Source organism: Alligator sinensis, unplaced genomic scaffold (genome assembly GCF_000455745.1).
Source record: "Alligator sinensis unplaced genomic scaffold, ASM45574v1 scaffold300_1, whole genome shotgun sequence".
Classification (NCBI taxonomy): Eukaryota; Metazoa; Chordata; order Crocodylia; family Alligatoridae; genus Alligator; species Alligator sinensis.
Genome location: NW_005842240.1, coordinates 1,149,277 through 1,159,751, shown reverse-complemented (window position 1 = coordinate 1,159,751; position 10,475 = coordinate 1,149,277).

Below are 10,475 nucleotides of genomic sequence, written 5' to 3'. Positions count from 1 at the left end.
GGCAATATCCTGAGGGATACCCAGAATAGGTTTGTTGCGGGTAGGTCTTACTTGACCAATCTTATTTCCCTTTATGACCAAGTGACCTATCATCTGGACAAGGGGGAAGAGATTGATGTTGTATATCTTGACTTTAAAAAAGCCTTCGACCTGGTATCCCATGACCACCTCTTGGCAAAACTGGCTAACTGCAGCTTCGACCTCAGCACGATTCGCTGGCTAGGGAATTGGCTCTGTGGTAGGAGCCAGAAGGTGGTGGTTGATGGAAGCCAATCGTCTTGGTGCGTGGTCACCAGTGGGGTCCCTCAAGGCTCTGTCCTAGGGCCTCTACTGTTTAACATCTTCATTAATGATATGGGCATTGGTGTCAGAAGCGGACTGGCCAAGTTCGCTGATGACACCAAATTCTGGGGTAAAGCATCCACACCTAAGGACAGGAGGGTGATCCAGGCAGATCTTGACAGGCTCAGGAATTGGGCGGATGAGAACCTGATGGTGTTCAACACCGAAAAATGCAAGGTTCTCCACCTTTGGATGAAAAACCTGCAGCACGCTTTTAGGCTTGGTAGTGCTATGCTGGCTAGCACTACAGATGAAAGGGACTTGGGGGGCATGATTGAACACAAGATGAACATGAGCCTTCAATGCAATGCTGCAGTGAGTAAATCAAGCAAAACGCTGGCTTGCATCTACAGATGCTTCTCAAGCAAATCCCGGGACGTCATTCTCCCGTTGTACTCGGCCTTGGTGAGGCCGCAGCTGGAGTACTGCGTCCAGTTTTGGGCTCCACAATTCAAAAAGGATGTGTAGAAGCTTGAAAGGGTGCAAAGGAGAGCCACGCGCATGATCAGAGGTCAGGAAAACAGACCTTATGAAGAGAGGCATGGGACTCTTCAGCCTGGAAGAGCGCAGGGTCTGGGGTGATCTGATAGCCACCTATAAGTTTATCAGGGGTGCTCACCAGGATCTGGGGGAATGTCTGTTCAACAGAGCGCCCCAAGGGATGACAAGATCGAATGGTCACAAACTCCACCACGACCAATTCAGGCTGGACATAAGGAAGAATTTCTTTACTGTCCGAACTCCCAAGGTTTGGAATAGACTGCCGCCGAAGGTGGTTCAAGCACCCACTTTGAATGCCTTCAGGACACATTTAGATGCTTATCTTGCTGGGATCCTATGATCCCTGCTGACTTTGTGCCCCTGGGGCAGGGGGCTGGACTCTGATCCTCTGGGGTCCCTTCCAGTCCGAATGAATGTCTATTACATCTAGTTTAGTTCAGAAATCCCCATATAGTTTCTTCAAATACTACCAAGGTTCTTCAGCAGAAAGAGGAGAGATCAAACCGAAGACCATAAGAACTGCTATTTACCGAGTCAGACCATAGATCCATCTTACCCAGTTTCCTGTCATAGCGGCAGAGAGCAGATGCTGAAAGGTACAGTGAACTGGGTATGTACAGGGATTTTCCCCTTGTTCCTCTCTCACTTGTAGCTTCTAGCATTTAAGGTCCAGGAATTTCTGGACCTTAAATCTCTGATACACACACAGATGCATCAGGAAGAAAGCTTTGGAAGGTCATTACATGTACTGAAGGGCATACCCATAGTGGATATCACTTTGGCATGTACCTATCATGATACTCCCTGTCCTGGAACAGCAGTGGCAGAAGCTAAAAAATCATGGGAAATAAAAAAAAAAAAGGCAGTGTAATTAAAGCACAAAGAAGGATTTCATTCTCACCTATGCTCTCCAATCAAGGTAAGGGGGAGGGAGAGGGAAATAGGGTGGAAGGGGAAACCAGTGAACTGTTTTGTTTAAGGTCAAAAACATGGTAGAGTTTTGGGCTTGGAACTCCGGTTTCTCAACTGCGACATTCTTGTCCCATCTACTTGAACCGCAGTGCTTTTCTAGATCAGGTTTTCATGCCTATTGTTTAAAGAGAGTTAAAGAGATGTGGCTGACATGTAGGGAACTAAATAAGGAGTGATTCTCATAAAAGTCTGTCCCTGGCTCCTTAGTGCTGTTCCATCTACAAGGAAAGCAGCGTTCTCTAGCTTCTGCTAGAGGTCTGCAGCATGGCTGAATGCCTTTTGCAGTCTTCACAGGCCATGGCACACCTGAGGATTTCTGAACTTCCACCCAAGGTGATGAAAGTTGTTCTAATATTAGCGTTGTCTTTATTTATTTATTTACTAGCAGTGCCAGGAATCTAAAAGCTGTGCCAAGTCTGCAGCCCCAGAAACTGGCACAAGAAACAAGGGGGAGTTCCCACTTTTATATAGAAAATCATAGGGAAGGAACAAGTAAAACGTAAAGAAGCATCAACAGTGTTATTTTATAACCAGAAACTCCTTTTGCCTGTGTAGCTTATTTGGGGATGTGCGGGTTCAGGGGGGCTGTTTGTTTTTGTCTCAGACCATATCCCACCGGTAGTCTAACTAGTTATGATTCTGACTTTCAACAGTCGGATGTACTACGTATCCTACAGATAGGTATGAAGAACCGCATTAAGGACAGAAGTAATTGCCCATGGAGAGGATGTGTTTTTTCCCCCCTAGCCCTTAATGGTCAGGATAGATCTGTATTGTAGTCACTGCAGCTTATGTGGTTGTATGCAAGGTAATTTTAAATTACTGGGTTAGGTGCTGTAACTTTACACCATGGGGGATAGTGCCTAGCTCAAAAGACTTTCCAGTCTAAAACAGACAAGTGCTTTATTATCCACTTTGCAGAGAAGGGGCTGAGACAGCAGGATTATACAGTGTACCAAGGGCACACAGAAGGGCTGCAGGAATACTGAGAACTGAACCCTACTCACCTCGGTTTCAAGCCAGAGATCTTAACCACAAAGCCATCTGTCCTCATCAGCTCTGTCACTGCTTCAGCTCTTTTCAAGATGCTGAGGAACTGCTTCACAAGTGTTTGCACTTAGCTAGTTTGAAGGGTCCAACAAAAGGAATCCAGATCTCTTGTGGGTGTTAGCAAAATTCAACGCAATGCATGTCCTATAGAAAACATTTTTCTGCTTTCACCCTCTCTAATATTATGGCAGCAAAAAATAAATTGCCTGTTGATTGGCATTGTGTGCACACATTTTAAAAACCCATCTATAAAAGAAACAAAAATATTTATGCCACACTTTCTTGGCTGCCAAAAAACTCTGCAGAGAAGAATAGCCTCATATAGTTTTTGTTATAAAGCTAGGCCTACGCAAATTGGTGAGCTGCAAGTCATTTAAGCTCGGTTCTTTTCCCCAAGGGCTCACAACACTGGAAAAATAGTTTATTCGACCATATTTGCTTTCCTTTCTACAGCCTTTTACAATTTTAAACAATGGCCCTGGAAAAGATTTAGATAACAGCTCAGGGCTGATGCTTTCTCTGCCTTTCTTGACCCTGAAGTTTTTGGTTTTCTTGGTTGTAGGGAAGACGTGTGTTCCACAGAAGCAGGACAAAATACAATTATTTCCTAAACTGCCGTGTAAAGTATAGTGCAGTCTATTTTAATAAAGTAACAGGCCATCACATGCTGTTCACCAAGCAGAAATTGCTTTAAGCAACAGCTAAACAATGTTATACTGAAAACTGTATAGAGATACAATAAAGTGGCTGCTTAAGATGGATATAGGCAATGGAAGACACTCCTGGTAGAGTTTTCATTGGACATAGAGCACCTCCATATCACCCCACACTCTCAAATTTGCATAATATGATTGAGCAAAATCCTCATAACTTGGCAAAGCTCCATTTAAATATGGCAGCATCCTTTTACATCATATAATGATCTGGCCCCTTTGAGTAGGATAGAGTCACATTTGACTGAATTTGAACACACAGCACAATGAAAGAGAAAAACATTCAATACAGTAAAATGAACAAATAATGCTAACATTATGTGGAATGGGGAGAGAGGTAAATTTAACATAAAAGCAGTCAATAAAGTTCCAAATGAAAGTGGTTTTTAGTCAGAAGAGTCTGATCTTTATGGACTGAAACCATGATAGTCGCAAGTAAAATTGAAGAGATACTTCTTGCCCATGCAACAGAAAATGCAGCAAGAGAAAGATAAATATTCAAGACCGACAAGCAGAAAATCATAGAAATAAGAGATGGAAAATATCCATTTTGTCATCAGATCCACCCTTGTGACAATGAAGGATTGATTGTTCCCTGCCTTCCCTAATGTTTATATACAATTCTATCTTAGTTACTAATATGATCGGGGTTCTACCATTCCCCTTGGGAAAACAGTGTACAGCCAGATTGTTCTCACTGCAATTTTTTTTTTACTGATATACAAAGAAAGAGAGATGTGAAAATGCATTTGGCTACTGGCTGCCCTAGAAACATAGGAACTGCCATTCTAGATGGGGCTCAAGGTCAACATTGGCCAGTAACAAGTTTATGACAAAGGCCAGCCCCAGGTGCCTGACAGACCTGAGAAAGGTGGCTTGGTACTCAAAAGCTTGTCTATATTCCTCCCAACTATACAGTTGGTCCAATAAATGGTATTAGTCACATAAATTCTTGTGTAGTAGGGACCCAGCTGGACCCTGCACTTACTGAGGCAATAGCTGCTGGGATGCTCTGCAGTCAGTGGGGCCTTGGCCATCCCAACAGCAAGCAGCAAGCCTGCAAGCAATGTGCTCCCCACATGCCCACCCTCAGGGCAGGGCTGAGAACCAGAAGCCAGGCTCCATCTGGACCCAAAGCCTGGCCAAAAAGGAGAAAAAGAGGGGAGCATATTTGGCACCCCTTAGAGCCCAGAGGCCACAGCTGCAGGTGATGATGAGCCCCACAATGGCTCTCAGCATCTGGCAGCAGCTGCAGGGCACATGGGGGCATGTAGGGGTCTCCTTTGTAGAGCAGTGCCAACCCCAGAAAAGGGGAGGTGCTGGCATAGACACTGGCCCATGCTGCTTCCCTCCACCAGAGCTGAAGACATCTTACCCAAGACCAGTTCAACCCTGGCTCCCTCAGCAGGATCCTAACCACTCCATGGATGCTGGATGCCAGGTAACTGCAAAGGCCTCAAGGGGGTTTGCAGTGCCTGTGGTGGCAACCTACCTGCAGGGCTTGGCCTGATGCAGGCCTGCCCTGTGAATTCAGGCTTGTGACTGAGGTGCAAACCCTGAAGGGCATCAACCACCTGAAGAGAAGGCAGATGCACACTACAAGGCCAAAGTGAGACCTGTAAGGAAAGACGGAGACAACTATTTACGTTGTATTCATTTATTAATTTATACGTGGCCCATACACTGTTTGCCATCGACTCTTAACAGTCACTGGGCTCGGCCATTTCATGTCAGTCCCAAGCCTCTTGGTTTTACTCTCCTATCAGACTTTTTCTCCCAGCACACGGAGTCAGGCACCTAGGAAAGCCAGGAGTCTATCCCGATCATCACAGAAATACCCAAGTGGAAAGAGGTGGGGTATAGGGGAGGTGGAGCCCCACAGAAGACTCCCTGATACTGAGACCTGCGCCCATCTCAATGAACTCCATGCAGTCAGGTACCACCTCCTGATATCTTTTACATCAAGTTATGGCAGGTGAGATAAGGGGACAAAACACCTATTGAGAGTACAGCACCTGGACCCCACCTCAGTCTGACCCTTCGGCCAAGGTCCCACTACACCTTGCTCTACATTTTTCCTGGCCATCATAGGTACATCACCCCAACACCTCCATCTAGGAAACCACTTTTTCTTCACTTCCTTTGGAGAGCTGCCAAATTGAGTCACTAAAGATGCCAGGTAGGTGCTTGCACTAAGTTTTCTTTTGGGTTACCATATAAGAAACCAGACCAAAAAAAGTTAGGAGTCTTTAGTTTTTTGGTGGATGCAGCTATATGTGCAACTCTGCAGAGACCTCTCCTGCTAAGCCCAAAGTAGCTTTGATTAAGTTCCTCAAGAGGTCTCAACCAGCAAATCTTCTGGCCAAAAGAAGATCTGCGCTTCAAAGGATGTGGGATTTTAAGGGGTTCTCTGGAGTATAGCAACAATCTAGTTCTACTGTTCTTTTGGGTACACTTGAGTCACTTTTCAAGTTTTATTCCATAAGCTCGAGGGCTAGAAAGCTAGTTATTGTTTTAGAGGAAAGCAAGAGTCTCTATTCTCATACATTTCTATGAATCCAGGCCCCAGAGCTTTAAGAAATGTGCCAACCAACAGGAGTTTCATAGTAAAGTCACCAGCTGGCATCTGCAAGCATCTGCATTGACAGGTGGATCCTTTCTAATTAGATCATACTCACTTTAAGCCTATTGGTGCCTATTACCCTGTCTCAGAATAGAAGTACTCTAGCGTGCTTGTTTATCACTATTACTTTATTCTTGTTTAATTATTTTTCTGCCTCGGCAGAAGTTATTTGGGTTTTCATTTATGCCCCTCTTCCTTCACGTTGACCTTTGAACAGCTGCAGAGTCTAATTCCCTTGCTTGTTACCATTAGACATTTTGGGGGAGGCTTTTTTGGTCCAAACCGGATGACATTTTAATTAAGTACCTCTTTCGGTCTGGTTACAGCTGCTTTAATTTGTTCTTGTTCTTATTTGACAAGCAGATGCAGTGCAGCTGCAGTGAGCTTTCTCTTGCCTTCTGCAACCCTCTATTCCTACCCTCACCACCACAGCACTATCTAAGACCTGTTTCCCTCATTTGCATTTGTCCTTTGTCAGCTTCCATTAGTGGAAACCATGTTACTGTTTCATATACATTCCCCTTTGCACTGCCTGGGAGAATTTAGGTCCAGCTATCCTCTTACCCTAGGAGGAGAGGGAGAATTTCACTGAGATGATGGAGCTATACCAGCACACAAACTTGTTAGAGAAAAAGAAGCGTGTTGGGCATGATTCTGTTATTTCACCTATACTTCAGCTATATCTCAATAGAGCAAGTTAAAGAGAATAATAGAGTCAATGCTGCATCTGACACTAGAATAAAAAACAGGCATCAATGGAATTACACTGTAGTGAAACAGGAGTGAATTAGACTCAATAACACACCAAGGGTCTGTCTATGTTAGAGTCTGCAATGCAATGTGAGATACCCAACCTAGTACTGGATGAGCTATCTTGGATACCAAGGCAATCTAACCGCAGCGAAGCAGCAGGGGCAGTTATCCCATGTGCATCTTTACAGATAGACTGCATTATTTAATGTCAGCTCAGGTATTTCTAAGCTATGCCTCAGACTGCATTGTGGACCTACTCTTTGACTAGCCAATGTTAGGAAATTCAAACTTAGAGGACCGTGGGCTAGATTGTGCCATTGATCCACACATACATGGACCCCTAAGTGTCAGTGTATGCATTACGGTCTCATGTGTGCCATTTCCCTTAATGCCATATCCATACAACCTGAAGGGAAGATAAAGCCATAAGACAAACAAGTCTATATAACAAATGTCCCTCAGATGCATGGGTTCATAAACCTTGCTCTGAAATGCACAGGATAGCCTAAGTTTGGTGCACCTAAATGGACATGTGAATGCTGATCCAGGCATCAATTGCACCCAGTCAGCCCAGGCAGCAGGGGGCCAGATCCCTGCCAGATGCCTAGCCACACAACCCTACTCTTTGGTCACTCTTGTACCCCAGCCAGCCCCTCCACCACTCGATACCATGACTTGGAGCTCAGGGCTGAACCCCTCTCCTCCCTGAGGCTTTTGCCTGCCCGGGGCTGCTCCGCCCTGGCTCAGACTATTGGGGGTCCTGCAGCAGTGAGGATGCCGTGCCCAGGAGCAGTTGACTCTGGTGCAAACTGTGGCAGAGTTTGAGGCACATTAATTTAAAATGTAGATGCGCCCAAGGAGAACTAAATCTAGCCCTAAATATTATATTCCATTGTATCGTTTCTCTTGCTTGTTTCTCTTTGCTCTTTTGCATGGTTCCACATTAAAAAGCATTTTCATAAGTATTTTCCCCATGTAAATCAATAGTTAGTTGCTAGTTAAGTGACGTAACTTGTGCTTAGAAAAAGCTTTAATATATGGGAAGGAGCCACTGTGATCTATCAAGTGAATTCCCACTATTTGTAGTAGGAATTACTCTATGATTCCTTTTCAGTGGTTAACATCTGCCTAGATCACCTCAAAGGTGAGAGCATAGACCCAATGTTCATGTCGCTCTTACATGATTGATATGGTTAGTTCTGAGCCAGATTGTGCCTGGCCACTGTGGGACTGAAGAATGGCATGTCACCTTCCTTAGAGCATGGCTATACCACTTATAGCTGCAGGACCATGCAGGGAAGCATCAGTAAAACCTAACATGGGCACCCCATATATGCTCATCCTAAAACCAAAGTAACAGTCACCGTAGAGTGGCAGTGGGCATATGCCAATATGCACAATGGAGACAGTTTATTGGTGCATTCCCAGCCCTGCTGTAAGGCAGCTGCATTGTATCTGCTTCAGGATGTAGTGAGTTCAGAGTGGACATGGTGCTTCTTTGCTACTCTTCCTAGCGTAAGCCTCACTGTAATCAGACACAAGCTGTATGCAGGGGCGAGAAGAAGGCATCACCTCCCCCCAGCTCTAACAGCCAGCCATGCTTTCAAGTCTCTCTCGTTTTGTACAGGCACAAGAATATCTGTGCATCTTTCCATCATACCTTAAGCAACGCTGCCAATATCAATCCCATATTTGTTCTCAAATCCTTTTTCCTGTGCAGAAACATGAGTGGCTGAGTGTTGTTTTAGTGGTTTCCCTCTCCTTTCCCCCCACCCAGTAGATGGTGGCATTGTATGCATCTTAGAAAAGGCAAGTCACATAACCTCACCTCACACATGGTTGCCCTTAAGAGATCTCTTTAACAAAGAGCCACCCTTACTGCTGAGGAGTTGCATCATGCCAGATGGGCCAAGATGAAGATGAAATATGTTTATTAAAATGGAAAAAAAAGTTACTGCTCTAGACCCCAGGCCTCTAAGCACAAGAGCAGGTGGGAGTGACCAGGGCAACAACCTCAATGAGGTCTTCAGAAGATGGAGGGAGGGGAAGAGGGGTGGAAGTAGCCATAGTTGAAGTCTGGCTGTGCCAGCACTGCCCTATGCATCCCTGCAGCCTAGGGTGCAAAGCCACCCTGTTACATCTCTGAGAGTAGGTCCTTAAGGCTGGTATAGCTGACGCCAAAGGATCTCCCCTAGATAGCATAGCTGAACAAGGCACTCAGAGCCAAAGAGAACTTGTGTCAGTGACTCTTGGCACCAAAGCAAAGGACATCACTAACGGATGCAGGACCACACGCACCTCTGAAGTTTACTCTATTCACTGAAGTGATAGAAGAGGCTTGGTCATTAGGAACGAGACCAAAGCTCACTGCAGGCAGAGGATCAAGCAGTTTTCAGCTTCATTATACCTGGATCAACTCTAACAGTTTCACAAGTCATAACCACTCCCCCCCACCCCCCACTCCGAGTCAACAGCTGCTGGAAACAATTAGATGCATGGATAGGTTGGAAATGCATCAATCTCCTGAGGAATAACAGAAGCAAAGGAGCAAGAAGCCAGATTCATGCATCAGTCAGCTGCAACATAGCAACCTCAGAACTGCAGGTGTTTGGTTCTGCCAAATTTAAAAGGACCAGCCACCAATGTGTATGTTGGTAGGAAAGGTAATCAAAGGGGGTAAACTGGGCAGAATAGGGACTAGACACTCACCAGGGGAGGTATTTTTGGATATGGAGAGGGAGTGTTCTTGGTGCTTTACCACTGCTTTACTATTAGTCAGCATTTATCCTGCTGTGGCTTTTGTAGACTGCAACCAGAGGATGCCATTTTCCCAGGTGCTTTACAAACATCCAGCTAGTCTTGTACACTTGTATTTGCCTCATTTCCTAGCTCAAACATGCCATGGGGCACAAACCCACAAGTAAGAGGAGAAAGTATGTCTTTGGATTGCAATATTGATCATTGATCCACACAAGAATTTAGGAAAGAAATACCACTCACTACATTTCTCCGAATTGTGAGATTACACTGGTCTGTGCATTTTAACCAGTCAAACAGAGACTCCATCTGTAGCATCAGCCCTACTCATTTTCTTTATAAGAACATGCTAGACATAGTATTGAAAACTCTCTCAGTGCTTGGGATTATTTGCTGAGCTCAGACTGGACTGCCAGGTAGGAGAGCAAGCCACTCCATTTGGAAGGGCAGATCTAAAAATCAGAGAGAACCGCCATAATGATACCATGCCGGCTGTGTCAGGGAAAGACCACATAATATGATGTAGGGGTCAGTACCCAGGATATTTTCCTCTCCACAGATTTATCTAAGACAGACATCGAACGAGAATCCCAGTAGCTCTGCACCAAGCCATCTGTTCACAAGGCGGCTTCATTTTCCTTCATTCCTTGCATCCTCTGTGCAAGGAAGCTGCTTTAGCATGGGAACAGTTGGCTTTAAGAAGAAGGGGGCATCCCAATCTCATGGAGCAATGGAGCGTTAAGCCTAAAGGTAAATCCTACAAA